Source organism: Halichoeres trimaculatus, unplaced genomic scaffold, assembly GCF_033239565.1.
Source record: "Halichoeres trimaculatus isolate MK-OKI-2021-1 unplaced genomic scaffold, fHalTri1.1 fHalTri1_scaffold_4, whole genome shotgun sequence".
Lineage (NCBI taxonomy): Eukaryota > Metazoa > Chordata > Actinopteri > Labriformes > Labridae > Halichoeres > Halichoeres trimaculatus.
Genome location: NW_027437182.1, coordinates 3,449,574 through 3,475,436, shown reverse-complemented (window position 1 = coordinate 3,475,436; position 25,863 = coordinate 3,449,574). Strand labels below are relative to the sequence as shown.

General features: G+C 40.4%; 1 protein-coding gene across 3 annotated transcripts in view; it reads left to right on the top strand.

Moving 5' to 3' along the window:
- The first annotated feature begins 12,204 nt into the window (after positions 1-12,204).
- adcyap1r1b (adenylate cyclase activating polypeptide 1b (pituitary) receptor type I) overlaps positions 12,205-25,863 on the top strand; it is a 49,483-nt gene continuing 35,824 nt past the window's right edge. For 2 of the 3 annotated variants that reach the window (XM_074667803.1, XM_074667805.1), the window contains exons 1-2: positions 12,205-12,401; positions 12,728-12,796. The gene's annotated coding sequence lies outside the window, so the exon portion shown is untranslated. Of the gene's footprint in view, positions 12,402-12,727; positions 12,797-24,857; positions 25,213-25,863 lie in introns of those variants that run through there. The other variant, XM_074667804.1, reaches the window with a different exon arrangement.

Here is a 25,863-nt window from a genome sequence, read left to right as displayed (position 1 = left end):
TAACATACCACAGTCCATGGGAAAACCTGACTGGTCTGTGCCAAAGACTGAAGAGGAGGACCAGTTGACCAATAAACAAACATTTCCATGTATAGTCCGGCTAAAAATGAGGAAAGAACATGGCATTAGGGTTTGGAATTGAAAAAAAGAGGAAAATTCTTGTTATTATGCAGAATTTACAGGAAGCTTCAAGTTTAGTTCAGTTCTCATTGACAGGAATGTGAGGTTTCTCCATATTTTGATGCTAGTTTCATGTACTTCATCAGACGTTGAAGGGGGACACTCCCCACATCACTTAAAATAACTGCTTTAGAGGAGACTGTGGTCTGAGTTTATGACTCCTCTGAGGTTTATTCACCACCACAGCTCCATGGACTGGAACAATCTCTGCAGCTCCTCATTTTCTGAGGGTTTATTTCTGCGTAAGGCTTGATATCCTGCTGACACGTATCCTGATTGACAGACGGTTCATGTGTCTCATTTTCAGTCTGACGGGGGGAAGTAAAAATACAGATTATGACCTCCACGCTCCAAGAAATGACTCTGTCAGGGGAAGAAGAGCATCCGGACTGATGAGAATTATTCAAATGCTGTTTTTTTTTATAAGACAGAGCTGTCTTTGTGTCTTTGTTCTCTCTTTCTTGCGTAAAAAACAGTCATCTGTGTTCGCTCAGATGTTCATGTTGTGAGCGCATCAGTTAACTCATGCTCCGTGCTCTCCTCTGTCTGCTGGATGCCTCCATCACACACCCCACAGTAACTTCCTGTCACAACAAATTTGTGCTTCAAACCAAACTGTCATTTCGGGACTCCTCGGCACCCAGGAAGTGATCTTACAGGAGCTCACTGCTCTGAGAGGCGAGGTCAGAATCATCACAGGCGGCAGAGCAAGAGGCGCCGATTGTAAAGCTGCACACACTACAAATAACAACATTTCTCCACATTAAGCTCTACAACATCACTTTTATCTGCAGATTTAGAGAAATATTTATGATAAATATCTGTCAAATAATGTTTAGAAATGCTGAATGTTTTATCTAAATCTAAAATGTTATAAATAAATGTTATATATAGGTCCTAATTCAATATATTTAGCTACGTTTCTAAACATTAAGTTTTCATCCTAAATATTTGGCTTTAAATTATAGATATTAAGCCAAGACAAAAAACCTATCTAAGATTTCTAAATCTGAAGGAAGCATTTCTAAATATTTAGCTAATATGCAAGTTTGAATAGTGAATTTGCATCTTTGCTAGATATTTAGAAATTGTTCTTCAAGATTTAGAAATCTTGACTAAATATCTAAATTTCTTATCAAGATTTATGGGTCTTGACACAATATTTAGAATTTTTTTTATCAATATTTAAAAATCTTTACTTAATATTTAGAAATCGTACCTCAAGATTCAGATATCTTGAATTAGTATTCAGAAATTTTAGATCAAGATTCAGAAATCTTAACTGAATATTGAGATTTTTTTTTTAACAAGATTTAAAAATCTTTACTCAATATTTAGAATTATTATCAAGACTTATAAGTCTTGACCTAATATTTAGGATTTTTAATTAAATTTTTTGAAATCTTGACTAAATATTTAGAATTTTTTTATCAAGATTTTAAAATCTTAACCTTATGTTAAGAATTAATATCAATATTTATAAGTCTTGGCTGAATATTTAGAATTTATTAAGATTTAGAAATCTTGACTAAATATTTAGAATTTTCTTAAAAAAAATATAAAAATCTTTACTAAATATATAATGTAATGTTACCAAGATTTATAAATCTTGGCTCAATATTTAGAATTTTTTTTATCAAGATTGAAAATTTTTTAATTCATATTAAGAAATTATAATACAAAAAATAAATACAAAGATCAAGATTTAGAAATTCGTTTCAATATTTGGGATTGTTTTTTCAAGATTAAAAATTTTTACTTAATATTTAGAATTTTTTATCAAGATTTGGAAATCTTGACTAAATATGTAGATTTTTTTTTAATCAATAGTTGAAAACCTTGACTTAATATTGACATTTTTTTTAACAAGATTTAGAAATCTTTGCAACGATACCTCAAGATTTAGAGTGAAGACTAAATGTTTAGAAATGTATTTTAATATTTAGATTTATCACATTTACAAAGAAAATGTTTAAAATTTATACATAATATTCTAAATATATATATATTTTTTACAAATATTTCTCAAAACCTGCATAAAAAGTGATGTTTTAGAGCTAAATGTTGAGAAATGTTATGTTTAGTGTCTGGAACTCTACAATAAGCACCCCAAAGCAGTGGTTGTGTAATAAAGCTTCAGGAAGTGTTTTAGGTGATGTTGCAGGACGCCCAAAAAGGATGAGCTGGGATTCCTCAGGCAGACATTCCCCTGAAACGTCTGTTTTCAGCGAGATGCTTCACCCAGTCATTGAGTTCAGAGATGTGGGACTATTTTCCTAAGTGCAGTTAAGTGCAGCCTGTCTGCTTCATTGGCTCTGATGGGAAACACATAATTTGAAGATATTGATGATCAGTAAATCTGGATCTGTCTGACGGTGACAGAGGACTGATGGAGGGAGGAGAGCTGGGCTGTGGATGTTCAGGAATGTAAATATAACACACATCCCTCCCTTCTTCTCGTCCCGCTGTAGCTCGAACAGCGATGGAAAATCACCATGGCAACAGAGTTTCTACCTGAAAGCGAGGATGTGGAGAAACCGGGAGAGGAGGAGGAGGAGGAGGAGGAGGAGTGATGGAGAGTGGTTAGAGGGAGGGCTGGAGCTGCTCATAAAGTACCATGATTTATGGAGGTCTGAGAGGAGAACATTTACAGCACGGCCACTCTGCACACACACACACACACACACAAACACACACACACATATAAAAGGATGAGGCTCTAAAACCAGGCTGTTGGTTGATTCTCTCATTTTGCTGCTTGTTTCACATCTCCCTTTTTTACGGCACGACTAAGTCTCTATGACAACCCCATGCCGGCTGATGAAGTTTTGATTTCTTTATGATTTCTGTGATTAATTTTGTAGTGATGGTGGACACTGGAGCCTAACTGTCCGACAGAAAAAGGACAGAAGAGCAGAAGAAAGATAAACAGGAGGGAGATAGAGCACGAGCTAAAGGCTAAAAGGGCTAATCTATTTGTGCTAATGTCTATTCCAACCCACAGTCAGCAGTTATTCTGCAGTGGTCTGTTCAAACTTGAGAGTCTATCAAAGAAATGAAATGAAGAGTGAGGTTACCTTAGCTCTGACTGGTAGACGACCGGCAGGCAGACAATTGTACGAGTCCCTCTGATCTGAGTCCCAAGCGAGTAGCAAGTCATTTGGTCCAAGTCTCAAGTTTTTTTAGTTGTGGTCAAGTCAAGTCACAAAGGTTTTCCATTCCAATCGACTCAAGTCACAAAGTTGCCGAGTCGAGTCACCTTATCTTCCTACAGTAAATATCAAAAACTACCATCAGATTAGTCTGCAGCTCTGCATGGATTAAACCATGTGTTTTAATATCATAATGGAGAGGTATGATTATATTTTAATGTGTCATTTATCATCAGGCACCAATATAGCTGCCTTTATCCTCCTTCCTAAAGAATAACAGAGTGGACTAAATGAAACTATAGCTGGAGGAAAAACTTATCGAAGGCTAAATGAGAAGGAATAAAGGTTTATGGTGGGAGTTATTTCCTCTGCTGACGAGTCACGACAGGATGTTTGTGATGAAGAGTGATAAAGTGATGAAGACGGGGGCTTGCTGCCATGGATGGAGATTATTGATGCAGTCACACAGGCTACAGTAGACCATGTCAACGTTTGCCACAGTGGGGAGTGAAACTGTGTCTTATTAGCATCAATGTTCAAAATACAATCGACAGACATAACACCAACACACACATGCACACACTCACACACTTCTTTGGTTTCACTTCCTTGGCTTCATGTGCAGTCTTTACATGGTGGATAAAGTTGGACGTTGTTCCCTCTTTTTTCTTTATTTTAGCATGGTATTTCTTGCATTGCACGTTCCTCTTTTTTCCATTCGAGTGGAAGTTTTCAAACTCAAACTGCTCGACTTTTGGAGCAGCAGAACAGGCTACAGGCTCAGGGGCAGTAGCCTTTATTAGCTAACAACCACACTGTGTTGTGTGTGCCCATTGGCTGCTTGTGTGCTTATGATCTCGCTACATACCTGTCTCCAATCAATTAATCAATCGATAAAAGCGTGAACCTATAGCATGGTGAACATGCTAAGAGTCGTCCAACTCAGCTCGTTGAGTCAAACACGCACCTGGTTAAAAGTCACATCATTACGACAGTGTGTGTGAGACTCCGGGCCACAAGGTGGCGCTGCAGGCCAATTAAAACAGATCCTTCTCAAAGCCTCTTTAAATCTCCTGTTACATACGATCGGATTAAGTATCATTTAGAAGAAAGTTGTGAAACACTAAATTTCTGCTGCTCTGGGAGGCCTGAGAAGTTAGTGATCACTTCCAGAATCAAACATCGACATGAGACGAGGTGCTGGGCCCTGAGCCGGACCAAAGAGTGTAAACAGACCTTTATTTGGGGTATCAGAGTCTAATTAAGGCCGTTCCCTGACAAATGTTTGCTTTAAAGAGTAAACTGAATCAGTCATCCCTGAAACGCCGGGCTCTCTGAAGCGCCCTCTCATCCTCTCACCTCTCTCTGTTCTCGTCTTCTCTGAGCCGTGAATCATCCTCTCCAGCTCCACTTTCCAGCAGATCAATGGAGAACTCCACATGGGTCCTCACAAACCTCCCCGCTCTTCCTCCTCGCTCTGCCATCGCCATGGAGACTCCAGCGAGCGGCCTTTCCACATGTCTGGACCTGTCACACACACACACACACACACAGGGTTACACACACATTGGCACTTCTTCAATTACAGAGACAAAAGCATCAGATCTTTCTCTGCGTACAGTCCGCTCACTGACTCATCCACGTCTCTGCGGTTTAACCTTCATTTTCTCGGTGCTCTGAACGGTCCCATGCTGCAGGCAGCGTCAGATTTCCCCAGTGCCTGCTGGGTAACAGCTTTCAGAGCAGTTCACACACTGACAGTGGAGTCCAGAGGGAGATGAAGGAGCAGGGTGAGTGCACACTGAGAGGAGCGGGGAAGTAACTGTTGTAGCCTCTTGAACTCTAAACACTGTCAACATCAACTGTAAAATCTGGAGTGTGAGACGCTGCTTCAAGACCTTTCACTCGTTTATGAAGTGGCTTGCAGCCTTTACGCTGGTGCAGCCTGAGAAACAAAGACAGGTACAGGATTTCTCCTGTAAATCTGCTCCCATTAGATACGGCATTTTACGTTTTCCTGCACAAATGACACAACCAAAGCCAAGGTCAGGATCCACTGGGGGCGGGGGTTTAGAGCTGTGTATATTTCATCATTTGTTTCACAAGTATAAACAAAAATACAGTTGTTTTTTTATACTAAAATCATCTAAAACATGAAATGTTTGATCAGTTTTTCTTTGTTAAAGACACCTGAGGTGATTAATCCAGCATACAGATGGTATCAGTGGAGACAGATTCACCAAGCAAACACAGGATTAAGTGCACAAAGCAGGGGCAGAGCTATGGGTGGGCCTAACAGTCACAAGCCCACCCACTGACCCTTTTATTTTTGAATTCACATATTATGAAATATTCTGACTTTTTTAATTAAAAAATAATGCTCACATTGTTTGCCGCAAAACTGCATTCACTATCAGGTTAGTCAAATAAGTTTTCCATTCAAAAAGCAAAGAAATATATCTATAAAAAAAGGAGATTTGTTTCTGTTGTTGGGGTTAAAACTATGGAATAATGCAAATATAAAGTCAAAAACTTGTGATTCATGTATTATTTCTTTTTATAAAAATGGTTTCTAAAGTTATTTTTGAAAATTTAAAGTGTAAATAAAGTGATGAATTTGATAATGTTGATTTTCTCTAATATCTGTTTATTTAGTAGCGTAATTTTGTCCTAATTTGCCTTTTCAGTCTTATACTTAATATAAGAACTTTTTTTATTTTTATTTTTAAATTTTTTTTGGTTTGTTTAAAATTTATTTTTTGTGAAAAATATTGTATTATGTATGGAGACTGAATAATTCTTACTACCACTAATACTACTTTTTGACAGCCCCACCCTGAAACTTTATTAAAAAAAATAATAATAATAATAATAAATAATAATAATAATAATAATAATAATAATAATAATGAATAAATAAATTAAATTAAATTAAATTAAATTAACAAATAAAATAAAATAAAAAAGTAAATAAACAAAATCAAAAAAATAATTAAATTTAAATAAAATGAGATTTAGAAGAATTCCACTTCAATTTTGTTTTCCTTTTGTGAGATTCCCTGAGTTTGGTTAAATTTTAGCTGGTTGTAAAATAATAAAAATAATAAAAAAAGAAATCAAAAACAATTAAACAAATACATGAAAGTTTTTAGAAAAGACTAGTCTTTCTTTCTTTCTTTGGTCAGTACCATGAGTAGCAACTGCTGGTGAATTTGTCTAATTCCCCCAAATTTTGTATAGAAGCAATAAAATGTTGAAGGAGCAAAAAACCACCAAATCTGCTGGTAGTGAACACCCCAGTGTATCAGTTACTTTTATTAATTTAAATATTGATATACTCAGTTTTAATAATTTAAGGCACAAAATCTATTCAGCTCAGCCTAAACTAAAATCCTGGCTTCATCCCTGGTACATATGTAGACTTATTTTTAACTGACTAGCTAAATGAAGAATCCTAGGGTTTTTTGGTACATTTTTGTCTGCTGTTGGTTGGACTATTTGTGTTTTCCAGAGGCAGGGGCCGCTGGTCTCTGGCACTCCTGCTCTGTTCTTCAGTCAATAATCTTTCCACACCCACAGCGAGGATCAGTAAATGAAAAAGAAACAATAACTGACAAATTCCCAGGCTGGTTACCAAAACACAGTTTGAGAAATTACTGAAAATCTCCCTTTAAGTGACACCAGAGAGATATTTCGTGTGTTGAAGCGCAGGCGTTTCCCCTGAGAGCTTTCTTCTCACAGTCAACATGTGGTCGTATCTGACAGAACGTAAACTTTGTCGTTTAGATTGGGATAACTTGGGGAAAATAATGACCCAACACTGGTCTGTTTTCCCACCAGTTAATTCATGATAAATGTTACATCCTCATAAAAATAGTTTGGATCATCTGACAGCTTCTTTATAATAAAACACAGCTTCCTGTAAAGTTTGGACTCTGGTCTTTAAGGATATTTTTCACCAGGATGGATTCCTCCTCATCCAGCTCTGGATCTGTTACAGCACGCGGTCTGACATTAGCCTCACTGCTCTTTCTGTGGGTCAGCTGATTTACTCTCCAAAAACTTCTGGGTGGTTTTTCTGTAAAAGGGATCAACATGGAGCCCAGATGGTGAATCCCTCTGACACCAGAAAATATTCTGACCTTTACTCCGGAGCATGATTGAGGTCAGACTTTGTGGGTTTGAGTTGAAGTTCTCAGATAGATCGCGTGGTACGAACATAAACATCATAAACAAACAGATTCTTTGAGATCAAACCTCTTAGTGTTCATATTTTTTGGCCCAAACATCAATAAAGTTAAAGTCCAGCCTCTTCTGTGTTTTGAGTAATGTCAATAAGCAAATCTAAGCACGCTAACACGAAGAAGCTCATGGGAAAAAAAAAAAAAAAAAACTTAACATACAATGGGGAAGATAAGTATTTAATGCATCAACTTTTTCTCATCACATTTATATCTAAAGCTGCAATTCAAATGAAATTTCTCCCAGACATTGGTATTAACTCAAATAATCCACACATGAAAAGAAATCACAACGTTCAGGTCCATAAATAATGATTATGGTGAATTAAGTACGATAACACAGGAAAAAAGTATTGAACCCACCATGGAAAGGCTGTATACTTTGGCAAGGAAATGCACCATACCACCTGAAATCTGTCAGTAATTATTACTTGAACTTCCAATTAGTGCAAACCAACATCAGCTGGGCTTGAGCAAATTGATGGTCCTATAAAAAGGTTGTTTTTTCACCAAGCAGTTAAATACCACACACCTCATGATGGGTAAAGGCAAAGAGCTCTCTGAAGACATTCACAACCTGATTGTTGCTCAGCATCAGAATGGAACTGGTTACAGACTTATATCAAAGCACCTGAATATTCCAGTCAGCACCGTTGGGGCCATTATTCACAAGTGGAAGAAGCACCACCTTACCATCAACAGGCCACGCACAGGAGCTCCTTGAAGATTTCTGACCAGGGAGTCAGAAAGATAGTCAGAAGAGTACTCAACGAGCCAAGGACCACCCTGAAAGTGCTCCAGAAAGACTTGGAGGCAGCAGGTACAATTGTTACAGAGAAAACAACAGGCAATGCACTCCAGCGCCATGGCCTCTATGGACGCTCAGCCCACAAGACTCCATTCCTCAAGAAAAGGCATGTTGAAGCTGGTTTAAAGTTTGCTAAACAGCATCTTGACAAGCCTGTAGAATACTGGGAGAATGTTGTCTGGTCAGATGAGACCAAAACTGAACTTTTGGGCTGTCATACTACAGACCATGTTTGGAGGAGAAATGGCTCTGCACATCAGCCAAAAAACACTACACCAACAGTGAAGTTTGGAGGTGGAAGCATCATGGCATGGGGTTGTTTCTCATCTCATGGTGTTGGCAAACTTCATATAACTGACGGAGCAATGAATGGAGCCATGTATGGGGAAATTCTTGATCTGAATCTGCTGCCATCCACCAGGATGATGAAGATGAGACGTGGCTGGACCTTCCAGCAGGACAACCATCCAAAGCACACGGCAAAGCTGACTCTCAAATGGTTTCAGAAAAAGAAAATCAATCTGTTAGAACGGCCTAGTCAATCACCTGACTTCAATCCAACTGAACATTTGTGGAAAGAAGTAAAGAAAAGGGTTCACCAGAGGGCACCAAAGAATATTCCAGATTTAAAGACAATCTGTGCAGAGGAATGGGCCAAAATCACACCTGAGCAGTGTGGGCCATTAGTTCAAACATACAAGAAGCTTCTGGAAGCTGTCATTGCAAACAAAGGCTTCTCCACTAAGTATTAGATGAGTCTCAGTTAGCTTGTTCAATACTTTTTTCCTGTGTTATCGTACTTAATTCACCATAATCATTATTTATGGACCTGAACGTTGTGATTTCTTTTCATGTGTGGATTATTTGAGTTAATACCAATGTCTGGAAGAAATTTTGTTTGAATTGCATCTTTGGGAATAAATGTGATGAGAAAAAGTTGACGTTTTTAATACTTACTTTCCCCACTGTATTTGCATGCATTTTCTTATTTCACTGTTGCAGCTGTTAAAAATAGTGATGGATTTAATGCAGATAAATGAAGGAATGTATTAAAACACTCGGACAAACACTTGGACAACTGACCGACTCAACTCGACAAAGGAGAGCAATTAAAGGAAACAAAACGAATCCACAAAGAGAAAAGGGAAATCCAGCAGATTACGGACACAAAAAAGATCTCACAGAAGAAAAAAAAAAAAGAGGAAAAAAATGACAGAGAGACAAAATGGAGAAATATCATTTTATTGCTCCTCAGAGAGTCCTATGCCTTCTGAAGAAGTCCAGGGACGAGACATTTATGAGAAAAACCAGATGAAACTGGTTAAAGATGAAAATGAGGAAAGAATTACAGACATAACTCAGAGCTCTGATGTTTCACAGCACTAATGTTAGAGAACTTGGGATGCAGATTAAAATATTCATGAAAAAAATGGAATCTAAATTTGGAGCCTGGATTTAAAGAAATTGAAGAAAATTATCAAATGGGGCCAGTTATTCAAAGGTAATCTGATCTGGTTTTGGTAATCAGATTAGATCAGATTTAAAAAAAATGGGTTGTTCAAATCAGATTAGATCACATAATCTAACCCTAATTTTAATGTGGATCAAATTTTCAGTTTGTGTCATTCAAAATTTATAGGATTTAGAAAACCTGGATCCAGAAAACAGGATTATCCTGATACCAACAGGGGGCAGGATATCAAAGAAGATTTCAGGAAGAAAACGGACTAATTTTTTGAAATAAAACAACATTTGTATCATTTACTGTATTTACTTTTGTTTATATTTTGAATTTGACCTGTTTAACTGTTACAGTAGACATAGGTTACCACTAAAGCCTTTCAGAAAATGTCTTTGTCCCCATGAAATAATCCCCACAAACAGATTTCAAGGCGCCACCAAACATAATTCTCTTCAGACTTTAATCCGTGTGTTTTGTCTTTGTGTGTGGGTCTCCTTCTCAGTGGATTCAACCTTTGCTTATCATTGAGCCAATCCCAATTTTACCCCTTAGTCCTTGGTCTAGCATACACGTGTAGCGAAGCAGTGTCCCAGATCGTCGTAAGACCAAGGTGAAGAGCTACACTGCGCTTGAAACGAAGAGAATACCAAGACCTCACGTGAAACCCAGAGGTACGACAAATTTCCCATGATATTGATATTTTTTTCTCATCAGATATTCATGTCTTGAACTGTTGGTTGTATTTTGAAATAGCTTGTACAGTTCTACAGTTTCATTAAGCAGATGCTTTTGTCCAAAGCGACGTACAACAGAAGTGCTGAAAATTCACTTAGAGCTGGGTCTCAGACCTTCTGACTTATTCTACCCCTGAGGACCGAGAGGAGAAGGCTCAGATTAAGGGCCTAAGTGTTCCCTGAACAGATGAGTCTCCAGACATCTCTTAGAGTAGAAAGGGACTCTGTGGATCGTATAGAGTTAGGTAATTCATTCACCATCTGGGAACAACAGAGGAGAAGAGTCTGGCTAGAGATTTGGAGCCACACTGGGCTGGGAGCACCAGGCGTCTTTCATAAGCACAAGTAGACAGCTACAGCTAATAGTAGCTACACTGAGGTCAGACCAGGGTGACGGGTTCACAGCAGACACAGCAGTGCAATGAGTGAATTAATGAAGCTGCGTTCAGGAGCTGCGTCAGCTACAACAGCTATGAAAGGCAAGTGTCACTGTAATCAGAAGCTCCATGATATAGCCAGAGTACAAATTACATTTTCAACATAAATATTGGTACTTTCTACTCCTTACATTTCCCAAAAAGGCTTGTTACTTTACATATAAAGCCTGAGCCTATATAATTTGTGGTTTTTGGCACCGCAACATCAGTGTCAGAGCAGGTCTGCCACGCTGCACACACGTTACACCACTACAGAGAGGGTCCCACACAGTCACAGGAGCAGCCCCCAGGGCCTTATTTAAAAGTTCTTTTTGAGTTTGTTGGTGCTAAAAACAACTCTTGGCGTATGCGTTGCAACTTGTGCAAACCAAAACTTCAGGAAGTATTAGCATTCAAGAACAGTCCATCAGTACATTAGGACACTAGGCAGGTAGTGTTTGTTCAAACAATAACATTGCTAAATTAGATTACATGTAAATTATACTGTGTTTACAGTCAGCGCAATAGGAATACTTTTTACTTTTAAAAGTACTTATGAGTACAGTTCAGAGCCTGTACTTTTTACTTTTACTCAAGTAGATATTTGGATCAGAACTTTTTACTTTTACTCAAGTCATTTTTTCACATAGGTATTTTACTTCTACTCAAAAAAGGAATCTGGGTACTTTTGCCTGAATATAGCTTCTGAATACCGTAATGTTCGCTTTTCATGGTTTAGCTGTTGTTTTTCATGTGATGCGTGTGTTGTGGTGGTGTCTGTTTGCTGTGAGTGTGTCACCCCAATCTGACATCACTTTATCATTACTTTGCAAAAATGTGTTTTGTTTGGAAGCAAATAAACAGTTGCTCTGCCTACGACAGCCAGGGAGCATCTAGGGTTGATGAGGTAGCAGGGATTGAGTGGCGTCTTCAGCCCTTCCCCTTGGGCCTTAAAACAGAGGGCCAGGGGGAAGGGGGAAGACTGACAATTGTCTCCACATCTTTGTGTTGATTTAGTCAGTGTTAGCATAATGTCAGGACTCTCCTCCCCCTAATACAGATGACTCCTCAGATGGGGGACAAATCTCAAGGTATGGAGTCTGTGGTTGGGGTGCAGCATTTTTCCACTCACCTTTCCTCTGCTGCTCTGCCTGTGGGACACGCTCACCTGATCAGGTACCTCAGTGCACCTGAGCACCCAGCCGCAACTCATCTACAATCTGGCCTCCTCTGTCCACCACTTCTTTTCCAGATTGTTCTCAGCTTCCATGTAAGACTTTCCAGCTTTTCTCCTGATTTGGTTTACTCCTGCCTCCTCTCTGTTTGGACTATTCTGCATTTTTTGGACTCATACCTGGTTTTGATCCTGCTGCTTTTCCGACAATACTCTCTGCCTTTTCCTCTCAAGGTACAGTTGCCTGGTTTCAAACTTTTATTATTGAAGTTTCTTTTGTAAAAAGACATTTCTAGAGTTCCTGTGTTTGCTACACCAAAGATGACTTCTGTCAGAGTTTGTGTTCAGCCAAGGTCCCCAAAGGATTTGTCTCCAGACTTAGGGTAAAAATCACACTGATAAAAATGAGCTCCAGCTGAAGGGACACCTGATTTTGGGTGTCCCTGAAAGTGGAGCTTGTGTTGTAGCAAGAATATGTTGTGACAGCTCTTTATTCAGAGTAATTTGACCCATGGAGACAGAGGAGAGCGTCTAACATGAGTTAACTGATGCACTTACAGCAGGAACACCGAGCGAACACGCTGCAGAGATCTGACCCAGCCGAGAGGAAGACGCTGTGACAAGCAGAGGTAAACATTACGACAACTTTCTCCTCTTTATAAATGAAACAGCTTCCCTCCTCTCAAAGAGGAGCCGGCACGGTGAGGAACGATGCAGAGCAGAGCATTTCTCAGTGTCTTCATGTAGTTTATGTGTCTGTGTGTGGTCGCAGATATTTCCTCTCTGTCTCAGTCGACTGTCACAAACACCCAGCTATTAAAAGAGCCGACTGCCCCCGTCATGAAAATACATGAAGCGTCAGTCAATCAGGATACATGTCAGCCCCATGCAGAAATAAACCAGAGAGGATGAGGAGCTGCAGAGATTGATCCAGACCGTGGGGATGAGGTTGGATAAAGCTCAGAGGAGGCAGACCAGTCTCCTCTAAAGAAGTTATATTGGTTTAGTTTGGTTGTAGTTTATAGTTTAGTTATATTAGGAGACGTTGAAAGTGTCCATCCCCAGCTTTAGATAGATGACATCAAACTAATATCAGCACAGGAATCCACTCATTCCACAAAAACAGAGTAAATAAGAAATTCACATCCTCAGAATTTAAGAGTCTTCCCACATATTGAGCTTATTTTACCCCTGACCTGCATCCATTACACAATCACCTGACAGACTTATCCTCCCCAAAAGAGGCGGCTTTGAAAATGCCTGACCCATAAAAAAAAAAAACAGACAAAAAATACTTTTAGAAACAGAGAAACTTAATATACATAAATAAATAAAAATAAATGGAAAAAAAGGAATCGCTTTTTAACAAAAATTACAAAACATTTTGCTCTATCATTTTCTTAATGATATTTTTAGTGTCACATATTTAATAAACTGGACAGTTTCAGATATCAGAAATACTTTATTGATTTAATTAAAAAAAAACCTACATTTAAATTTTATTTTATAAATATATATATTTATATTTTATTAACTTTAATAATTTTATTAAAGGGGAAAGGGACAAATCTGCAAAGAAGGAAAATCACACGGAGTAAAAAAAAGAAAGAAAGAAAAAATATAATTTTTAGGAACAGAGATACTTAAAATAAATAAAAATGAATTAATTAATTTAAAAAAACACATTTTAACATAATTTACAAAACATTTTGCTCTATCATTTTGTTAGTGATATTTTTTCTGCCTCATATTTAATAAACTGGGTTTTTGAAATAAGAAATATTTTATTGGTTTAATAAAATAATGATTTATTTTAAAATTTAATAATTTTTTTAGAGGAGAAGGGGACACATCTCCAAAGAAGGGAAATTACAGGAAGTAAAAGAAAGGAAAAAAAAACTTTATATAACATAATAAAATGGGAAACACTGAAAACCAACTCTTAGAACCAAAGGACCAAAGATAAACTCACATACATCGAAAGTACCACAGAAAAGTCTAAAAGCCAAAGAATGAACAGCAAAAACTACAAAATAAAATATTTATTTTATATTTATTAATACAAGGGATAAATCAATAAAAGTTAAAAGACAAGATAACTACTGGGACAGAGAGGAAGAAAAAAACTTAACATTCAAACTGGGCTTGTCCTCCTTGGCTCAGTGCCAGCGGCAGCGCACACCCACAGCCTCTGACCATGACTGTGAACACTCTGACTAGCCCAGCAACCACCTGTAGCATCACGTTTGTACATGGGAGAGACTCAAGAGCCGTGCACCTGACTCAGCATGTTAGCACAAGCTAATCACAGGTAATTGACACATACCTGGTTAGCAGAAAGCTAACCACTGTTTGTCCCCTGAAAGTGAGTGAAATTTGTGCCAAGCTTCATCCTTGTTTAGGAAAAAGCTTTATCTGTTTGGCGTTTGGTTTCTCTTTGGATGAGTCTTTCCTCCTCTTTGCTACCTCTGCTATTGTAGCTGCTCTGATTAGCTTCTTCCGCTCGCTAATCAACACACAAAGTCACTGGCTGATCTAACCACACTTACTCTTTGCTCAGAAATGTCCCGATACAACCAAAACATTAACATCCAGGCAGAAGAGAGGGGGTTGAGGCAGACACTGACACTGACACACATGTATAGAGGCCTAAAGGAGATGACTGAGCAGGATTATTGTTGTCAAAGTTGACATTTTATAATTAAGGAAAATACTTCAGACTTTACTGTTAAAGAAATTCAATCCAAATCTGCAGCTTGTAATTTTCTGTTATTAAAATCAGCTCAGATTACAAAACAGCTTTAAATTTTGGCAGATTTACAGGAGATTAATGCAACACACAGGACAACAGGAGCTAACAGCGTCTTAAAATAAAAACACAAGAGACTGAGCTACAAAGAACTGGAAGTAAAGGAGCAATCTGATAACAGGGCGTGCAGCATTTTGCTGTAAGAAACAGAATAATTTTGCGTTTCTGCCGCCTGTGGGCAGCCGTGTTTGGATACGATAAGCTCCTAAACACCTCCCCAGCGGTGCACAGAGTGTGACTGTGCCAGTGTGTCTTAAAGCAGGGTTACAGGCTTCAGCAGAGCCACGGTGTTGATTTAAGTGTCTCTGTTAACACAACATGTACTAATGATTTAAAGGGCTAGTCCGCTGCTCTAAACCAATAAACAGAAGCCAAGAGCTGAAATTGAGAGTTGAAAATCTGACAACAAAAGCTCAAAATCTATCTTTTTTTCCACATGCAGATCTGTCTCAGCCCCTCTTCTCTTTGTGTTCCCGTCTGGTGTCACGTCTTTGTCTGACAGGTGTTTTCATCAGGACGCTCTGAAAGCACCGAGGTCCTTTTCTTTGTTTTAACTCTTTCTCCTCTTTCAGCTCACACACACACTCCCCCCCTCACGTCTTCTCACACAGCCCTGTTCCCACCCCCAACATCCCCCAATTACCCCTCCAGCTTCCAGCAGCAGCAGCACTCCACATCCCCTTGCATTGAAATGGGCCAGTTGCTATGGAAACCCCATACAGCAGCATATTATTCCCCTGTCAGGATTCAAAAGAGGATCAATTAGTGATGATGTCACTGCGTCAAACCCGGCCGCTCACATCTGATCACGATTCCTTCAGAGCGGACAGCCCAGGCCTGTGAGTGTGTGTGTGTGTGTGTGTGTGTGCCACATGTGTGTGTTAGTTCTAACATGTGAGTGTGTGTGTGCTATTTCAAAGACACAGTGATCTGAGAGGGAAGAAGAAGCAGAAAAGGCGAGGATTGGTTGTGTAGTGTGCAGCTCGGGGTGGAAGATGAAGGCAGACTTGAGTCACCACTACACGGTGTGTGGGAGGGCTGCATGAGAGCGGGATGAGGAACACAGGCGGGATGGAAATCTCTGACATTCACCATCAGGGTGAGATGGAGAGCACAACCAAAATATCTGAGGTTTCTCAGAGGACGGTCTTAAGACTGTTAGAGAACAGCCGCTGTGATTTCAGAGCTTTACTCCACTTTTCAAGCAGTGCTGGGAATAACATCGTTAATTTTAACGCTGTTACTCTTTCCAGTAATCCAATTAATTACTATTTCAAGTGTTATATCGCTGTTACCAATACTGACAGAGAAATGAGGCGCGTTACTATCATAGACTGTAAAAAAAAAATGGACGTCATCTTGCTCGACTTGAGCAAGCCGAGTAAGAAGTGAGGTCTCCACAAAAACTGCTCCCCCTGGTGGCTGGCTGCAGTATAGGTCAAAAAATCCATGTCCCCAGGCATTCCAGATGGGCTGTGGTCAAACTTTAAAAAATTAATACACCTCATAGAAATGTTTCTCATTTTGATAATATTATTTGCCTGCCTCGTTTTTAATTCCTCTTTTAAAGTTTTGTTTTAATAGTTATCAACGATGATCGACAGCTGCAGTTATTGTGCATTTTTGGGGGGGGATTATAAAATATGTCAGGAGGAAGAGACAGATTTTCTCATAGCTTTTACTGAGCAGACTCTGGCTGCCAATGGCGGCGCCTGTGACGGGGGTATTTTGGTTCAAACCCACAGAAAGTTGGAGGCACGCTGTCTGCTCTATATACAGTCTATAACCCCGTTTCCACCAAGCAGACCGGTTTGGTTTGTCTCGGTATGATGTGCATTTTACAGCGTTTCCACTGACTTATCCCGGGACAGATCCCCAAATAACCGAGACGAGCCGTCCCACTTTTTGGGACCCTTTCATATGGGTGCCAACCTGAACTTAACCACTCTTTAAAGGTGGAGCCACAACACTGCAGACTGTTGATTGGTCGAAAGAATTATCACTTACTGTGCGACAGCGGCTGCATTTCTCCTGGTGGCACACAGTCTTCTCTAAAACAAAGCTTGATTGTTCTTTGTATCAAAGAGCCACATGCCATGAAATGCTGCATGTCTTCCATCGATGCTCTTTGTTTCCTGTGTCGCGTTTTTCTTCTTCGTTGGATTTATTAGCGGGGTAAACTGTGTCCTACTGCTACGGTGTCACACTATTGTTTAACAGGTGGGGCTTTCAGCATCCAGCTTACACGCCGCCTACCAATAGAGGGCACAGTTTGCTGAGGAAACACCAACAGGATCAGGCTTAACAGTACCAAACCATGACAAACAGTACTGAATCAAATTGGACTGCTTGGTAGAAACACAGCTTTTGGTTTACTCTGTAGCCGACCTGGCTCGCTCAGCCAGGCACAGAAGAGCTGATAATAAAATGTGGGGAAAAGCGTCACACACACAAGTAATCAGCAATGAATATCATACAGCTACCTGTGTGTGTCTGTGTAACCTGCAGTCAGAGACGATCTCATGCAGCATCTTTGGGTCAAACCAACTCCAGGGAGAGGGGTGGATGCTTTATGAGGTTTGATTGTAAGGCATTAGTAGCCGACTTGTTTTGACTTGAAAAAATAATATCAGAGATGACAGGGGCAGACTTGAAAATAAGGGATCAATCAGGAGGAATTATAAATCGGGAGTGGAGCCAGAGACAGAGTTAAAAAGCGGGAGAGTCCCTCCTAAACGAGGAAAGTTGGCAGGTCTATCTGACCCATAGCCTGTATATAGAGTGGACAGTGTGGCTTCGCCATTTACCATTGTACTGTTTTGAAGCCAAAATACCCCCATCACAGGCGCTGCCATTGAAACAGTTGTGCAGCCAGGGTCTGCGCAGTAAAGACTGAGAAGGATTCTGGGAGAATCTGAGTGGAGCCAAGTGAGCCAAGTTTGAGAGTCTAATCACTTCTTGACTCTACCTCCCGACATATTTTACAATCCCTGAAAAAAATACACAAGAACAGCAGCTGCCAATCATCGTTAAACGTGACGTAAAACATAGTTTTTAACCTCTTATAACTAATGAAAACTAAACTTTTCAGAAAAAAGAGGACTTGAATACAAGACAGCCAAATGATATCTTCAAATCACCACAACAATCAGACGTGAGAAACATTTCTACCAGGTGTATTAATTTTTAAAGTTTGACCACAGCCCACCTGGAATGACTGGGGGTGGATTTTTTGACCTATACTGCAGCCAGCCACCAGGGGGAGCAGTTTTTGAGGCAACCTCACTTCAAGCTGAGCAAGATGACGTCCATTTTTTTTACAATCTATGATCTGTACTGGCTGGCTCAGCCAGACACAGGAAAACTTATTACTTTTATGAAGGAGTAATTCAGTTACTAATTCAATTACTTTTTAGGGAAAGTAACGAGTAGCTACAATCAATTACTTTTTTGGAAAATGTCTTTTTAGAATTAGTATGAGCTTGACTTGTCCAGAAAAATGTCTTGTTTCAAGTTATTTTCAGACAAAAATGAAGTCTGAATTGTTTGTATAAAGAAAAAAAAATCTGCCAATGGAACATGAGACATTATTTTAATCTAAAGCAAATTTCTGAGCAATTTTTTTTCGTCCCATTGGCAATTGTTGTCTACTTGTTTCTGGACTAAAGAGTTAAATGTGGCTCATATTGAGTTTAATAAGACATTTTTCTTACTTAAAACAAGACTGAAAACACTTGATAAGATTTCATTTTTTACAGTGTAGAACAAAGTGTTTCTTTAGGTCACTTATTTTTAAGCTCTTCCTCTGCTCCTCCATCCTTTCCTGAGCTCAGCTGACTTTACTCTAACATCCTGTGGGATCTTGTAGATGTGTGTTCAAGATTTCTTCCCAAACAATTTGCATTTCATGAGAGCGGTGTTGAAGGCAGGAGTTAAAACAGAGAGTGTATTTTTAGAGCCTCTTTTTTTCTGCAGACCTTCCTTCACAGAAAGAAGAAAGAGGAAAAAGCCAAAATCTGTACGTCTGCTGTTAAGAGGAGAGAAAATCTGCGACAAACTGGAGTAAAAGAGAAAGAGCTGATGTGTTTTGTAGCGAGGAGTTTCAGAGTCATAAATTCTGCATGAGCTCAGTTCTGGGGAAGTGCAGCCATCATGTCCTCCTGTCTGCCTCTCATTGTGTCTCTGGCACCACAGACTGTTGTTGGGACAGCAGGAACATTATACCAGGGAAACAGAGCGCACTTTTTCAGGGTGGTTTTTAATGGATGGATGCCCAGATGACCTCTGCTTACAGAGGCAGCCTCAGCTCCAGGTGGGCTTGACGAGACGTTAGAAGCTTCCTGTCACGCCATAAAAAGCTCAAAGTGCTTCTGATAGTTTTTTTCTGGCAAGTTCAGAGAAATATCACCTCAGCATTTCTTCCCTTTCTCAGCTCCCTTCTTCCTCAACAAGTCACTTAAATTGCTTTTAGACCACAGGAACTAGGGTCTAAATTTAGTTCTGCCTCCCTGAGAGGTCAGCTCCCAGTGTTCCAGTTTAAAGAGTGACCCTGTAAACTGGAGACCTTCACCTGAACGTGTCAGCAGAGGTCTGGTTTACAACAGCCCAGGAAGACCTGGGGAAGTCATCCTGGTTTACTTTGATATACGTGTCATAATCTGCTCATCAGAACAGGATTTAACGGTGATCTAAAGCTGTTTGAGAAGGATGCATCCTGTGTGAAGTCATCATTCAACGTACTCCTTTTCCAGAACAAAACACTGGTCTATTGTCTGTTGCCCTCTTTCTTTGGAAGCTAGAAGTCAAAGCTGTTTCAGCTTTGTCTCTCGAGCTTGTCTTCTTTCAGATGTCAACAAATCCACCTGCGACCAAACCCAGCACAGGCTGAATGTCCTCCATGCTAACAGGCTAACTGCAGTGCTACACATGACGATGCTGGCCTCTCTTTGCGTTCTGTTGTCAGGTTTGTAATAAGGTAATAAGTAAAGCAAAGTTTTCTTACATATAGCGTTCAAGAATTTATTACAAGATGCTGCGTTATTACATAATGAAGTCAAAATGTATTATGTCATTACTTTTTGGGGTGTTATGACATAATGTGGCATTATAAACCTTTATGGCCTTGTTACCACCCTCTACTGGTCAGACACTATATTGCATATTCCTTTATTTTGTGATTCATATATCATTGTCCATTCTTCAGACCTGGGCCCTGTTCTAAGAAGCAGGATTACTGCCTAGCGAGGTAGCTTTGAGGATAGGTTTCGGATTCCCTGTTCTACTACACAGGATCACTCCTCAGCGAGGCGAGTCTCCATGGCAACACACGCTGAGCGGCTAACCTGCTCCGGGGCAGGTTAGGTTCCAGATTGAACTCGCGGACTATAAAAACCCCGCCCACTGACCAATGAGCCCTCACGAAAAAATGGCTTGTCTGTTCTTAGAGGATCCCGTGGACATCGGAGCCCGACCCACTCATTTTTTGGGATGACCACCTTTATGAAAGGTACCGGTTTTCCAGGGAGGGGTTGGTAGTACATGACACTTTCTACAGGTAGTTAAAGGGAATGAAGAACTCTCATTGCCGTAATAAGATCTTAAATGCCAACACTTCTGTTCCATGACAATATTTTATTGCCCGTCTTAAAATTGTGACAGGAATTCATGTAGGACTCATGTGGGCTACATATCACACAAAAAATATAAACACGATAGGAATGAACAAATGAATAAATTCATGTAAGAACTAAATTAGATATGTTGCATGTTACAGTAAAAGTGCATGGTGAACAGTGCTATTTCAGGATGATAAAGGCACAAAAGATTCTTTTTGCACTACACCACTACACTTACGCATTTAGACTGTCAGCAATTTTCTGCCAGCACTCCTTCCGTTCTTTAGCAGCAGCGACGGTGCTGCTTTTAACGTTAATTACATGTTTCAGCTCGTCATACTTCCTCATGATCACCTCCTGCTCCTCCTGTGTGAAGTATGCGCTCCTTCTCTCTTCCGGCCTGCTCTGACGCTCCAGACTGCTCCATGTTCGCGATTGGTCAGATGCAGCAGGCTCCGCCTTATACGTGTGCACGCGCTCATTGCCTAGCTGGATCCACCTATGAGGTTGATAACCAGCATCGTAAAACTGTGTAGCGAGACCGCCGGCTACCGCGCTCAGTTCAGCGAGGTAGCTCCAAGGTTATCTCGCTAGGCTGAACTTGCTTCGTAGAACAGGGCCCTGTAGTCTCAATACAGACAAACAATGGGCCGCTGGAACTTTTAGTTACTGTGAATGTTTTACCAGGAACTAAAAGTTCCTGAACTTCTGGTTGAAATACAGCTTAAGATGCCAGCCTGACTTGGTGTCACTTTTGCTGAATGGCAACATTTTTGTCATCCTACCACCCTCTACTGGTGTAGTGTAGGGGCTGAGAACTCGTTGTTGCGTTGTGTGATGAATCAGGCAAACACTTGAAATCTCTGGCACCAACTCGCCATTTAATCTGATTAACACAGAGGAAATTGAGGTGTCTCAAAACGTCTCTGGCAGCTGTCAGCAAAAAAAGCTAAAACAGAACAACATATATATTTAAAAAAGAGCTATCTGCTTATTGCTAAACCACGGAATTTGTCTAATGATTGTAAACACAGCATTAAAACCACCGAAACCCCCCCAAACAAAACCAGAGTCCCTTTTTAAACATTTCAAACAGAGAAACATGACATTTACTCAAGAAAACAAACATATAAAAGACATTAAACAGAACTAATAACTCAGTGACTTACCTCGAGGATAGCTACATACAGACTGGCATGGAAACACCCAAGTCTGCACAGGCACCAATAGAGGGCGCTGACGCCACATTAGCTCCTCGTGGATACACATACTTGCACAAAACTTAAGCATTACATGAAAAAAAACCCAAAGACATCTCATAAGACGGGATGGCAAGTGGAATCATACTCCACTAAAGTAGCAATGTAATACAATAACTTTTTTTTCTCCATGCAGCACGGTCAGGATTTAGATTTACTCACAGGATTTCATGCCTTGGTAGAAACACAGACAATAGGGCCACATGAATCATTTAGTTCCCAGAACTTCAGGTCAAAAAGAACCTTTATGGACCCTTAGTTACCCCCTGTTGGTTGGGCCTTATGCAAGAAAAAGGCAGGCGAATTAGAATGCTTCAAACTCTAAAAATCTTCTCCCACATCCACAGGTTTAGTTTTCACATGTAGGAACTTCTTATTTTCACCCAAACTGTGAGTCCTGGTATGCCTCTACAGGTTTCCATGAAGTTAAAAGATGCTATGAGGAGGATCTGTTTAAATTGAACTGCAGCGCCACCTTCTGGCCTGGAGGTTAATGCACGCTGTCGTAAAACTGTGACTTTTAATGAGGCGTATGTTTGTTTTGGAACGAATTTTCTTTGTTCAAGTCAACTTTTTACTAGATACAACCAAGGTTATAATAGTTTTGGATTTGTCATTATAGTTTAGTTTAAGTTAGTTTTGACATTTTATTTTCCATTACAGTTTAGTTTTAATTAGTTTTAGAGCAGGCATTCTAGTTTTTATTTAGTTTTGATTTTTGCAACAAGGCTTAGTTTTAGTTTAGTTTTAGTTTAGTTTTAGTTTTTTCATACCTTATTAACCAGGTGCAGGATTCAAAAAGGTCAGAGTAAATATTTTGTCATACTGTTTATTTTCAAGTCCAACATAGTGCTCACTGCTCAGTCAATGCTGATACTGAACAGTTGGCTGCTGCCTGAAACACAAGAAAATAATATAAACTTAATATAAAAAATATAAACATAATTTATGAAAAAACAATATAATATGAGCTTCAATAAATAAAAACTTGGACTCTGTAACAATTAAACTATTACAGATGCTCTGATTCATTGCTCCTCTATGTTTGGTCGCAGCACAGCGCACAGCCAGTCAGTGCAGTAAACAAGCACGTCCCAGTACGTCACTATGATGGTGCTGTGCGGCGCTGACAACTGCCGAAAACTGTCGTAAAATTGGTTGGGATTAATTCAAATCCTAAAGGCTATTAATATTGTCAAAAACTATAACTAAGGGAATGTTTTCTATCATTTTGGTTAGTTTCAGTTAGTTTTGTGAGCACAAGATACAGTTTTAGTTTACTTATCGTTTTTGTTTTCTTTTGTAGTTTTTTTTAGTTTGAGTTAACTGCAATGTATTTTAAATTTTAGTTTTCCTTCTTCCCGTTTCCTTCCCGTTTAGTTTCGTTTTAGTTAACTATTACAACCTTGGATACAACGCCACGAGGTAAGGTATTCAACAGTACAGTTACTTAGCGCTGTTGATTGAAATGTGACAACAAACAAATGTAAGTTCGTACCATAGGTCAGTAGCTGGCTATATGTAGCGCTACTAGCAGCCCGGTGCTACAACGTTACACAACGTGTAACATTCGTACAAGTTAAGAACACGTCTCACAGCGGTGGGCTGTAGAGTAACAATACATCAGCGGTGACTTCAGGACGTTCCCACCCGAGTTTACAAAGTTCATTTCAACATCTAACATAGCGCTGACTTCTGATTAATAAATTACCTTTTTCGCGTAGTTTTCCAGTAAAGAAAATTATCATAGACAAAGAAACGTGGCGAAAAAAAGACCATGTAGAAGGAACCTCTGCTCTCCATTCATTTGCCTCACTCCAAACAAAGAAGCGCGCCACTGAGGTCACCCAAACCCGTACCCGCGACCCATGTTCCCGGAGGTCTCCCTGGGGATAATGAAGGGGTGGAGGAAAGAGAGGAGCACAGAGAACTTCCATCTTTTCCCTGGCTCTGCCCCTGCCCCGCTCCTTCCTCCTCTCTATCAGGCTTAAAACTCCGCTGAGGAAAACACAGTCGGACTCAGTGATAGCCCGTGCAGGCAGATCCAGCTGGGAACGAATGTTTTCAGAACTGACCTTCAAAACCTGTCTCCTCTGAGACTTTCACCCAAGCCTGCTCCTGTTTTTCCGGTCTCTGTAGAGTACACACGTCGTATCGTATAACTCTGGATGATGACACACCACACAGATTGTTTTCTCCTCCATCCTCTGGCAGAGTTGGAGCCAGCGCAGGCGGCAGTTGCCCCCCAACGTTGTCAAAACAATGACGTCGTGGGGGAATATTTTGAACTCGGGCGAATTCGCGTCTACCGCCCAAACGTGCGAATCGTGCCGCCCGAGGCTAATCGGCAGCTAAACGCGTCTTTGCATTGACTTTGTATGTAATCGCGCCGCAAATTCACGTTAGGTGTGGCCGCACCGTTAGACAACCAAAAGCTAACGTTCCCTTTACGTTCTGTGTTACTAGGGACGTAGCCGTAGGCTAACATGACAACAAGCTAACTGTCAGCTCTGTAGTTTAGTAGCCGTCTTTATTTAGCCCTGAAAGTTAAACGTTCACTCTTCGTTTTATTGAGAGACTCTCAAGTTTGAACAGACCACTGCAGAATGTTAGCGTGTTAGCGTGTTAGCCGTAAATCAATCAAGTCTTTCTTCGCCTGATCAGGGAGTTTCCAAGAAGCAACAAAGTAGTATTTTGAAATAACCTACATTTGGCACAGATAATCTCATTTTCAAGCATTTTTCACTCCTCACAGCCCAGATGATTAACATATCCAGATTTATTGTAATGGGTGAATAAAGAGATGATGGTCGCTGTCCATGGTCCTGATCTCTGTCTGCATCTGGTGACCCCTGACACTGACCTCTGGATCCAGATCACCCTGTGTCGGACCTGCAGAGACTGGATCCTGCATAACTCGGTCATGTCTCACATCGATCATGCAGAGAGGAGGATGTGTGCCTCCTTACGCGCATGTGTGTGAGCGCTGGTGTGTGTAAGAGAGCGGAGAGGAGAGGGAGGAGAGGGTTAGTTGAAATGCACGGTGCATTCTCCTGTGGAGGGCGAAGCGAGCAGCCATCCGCAGGGCTCTGCTCCAAACATTAACCCAGCCTCCAGCGCAAGAGGAAACGTCCTGACACACTCCGCGTTTTTCTGGAAACAACTACTTTGTCGCATTTTCTGAGGGTGGTTCAGGAGAAAATCTGAAGCCTGTCTCTTTCCCTCCCTGGGCTGGAAGTTGTGCTGCTTGGAGCCTCCGGAGAGGGGGAGTCTTGCACCCTCGCAGCCCCGTTGGGGGGTTGGTTTGTCCCCCTGCGGAGTGCGCAACGCAGGAGCTGCATTTGGAGGATATCGATACCATGGTAAGATCGCACGAAATCTCATGAATTAGAAGAGTAATCTTTCAGATTGAGCGTGTTTGACCTTGTGCACACGTTAATCTTGAATTCGGGGTGTTTAGGGGAAGGGGCTGGAGGGAGCATGCCCGGGGTTTTGCGGCATGAGTCGGCTGGGCTCAGCGAGGAGGTTCCCCTTCTCCTGAGTGGCTCCTCATAGCGCGCAGTTTGCACAATTTACTGCATGCTGCAAACATTAAGAGCGGAATATCAGGTTAAGGGGACACATGTCGTGGGATTACCTGAGGAAATCAGCTCAGTGACACCCACAACATGCTTTCTATCATATTTACAAATAGACAGGATGATCAACGTCTGCAGGTCTGTCACTGAATCATCATGAAGCTGTGTAAAGGATGGTGGAGGTGCGTAAAATGATGTCAGAATGTGATATCCTTCTCCTTTAAGGCTGCATGCCATTCATCATGCATGCATTTTTAACAGCACAGGATCCATATGAAGCAAGGCGAGCAAGGCTGCAACAAATTGGCTTCTGCAGGAATTCAGTTAACAAACATGGCATCAATATTTCCCCGTTTCATATTGCTTTTTTTTTTTAAAAGATGAGGTGTTTTGGCTGCAGCATCCCTGCAGATCGATAAAATCCAGGCCTTACGG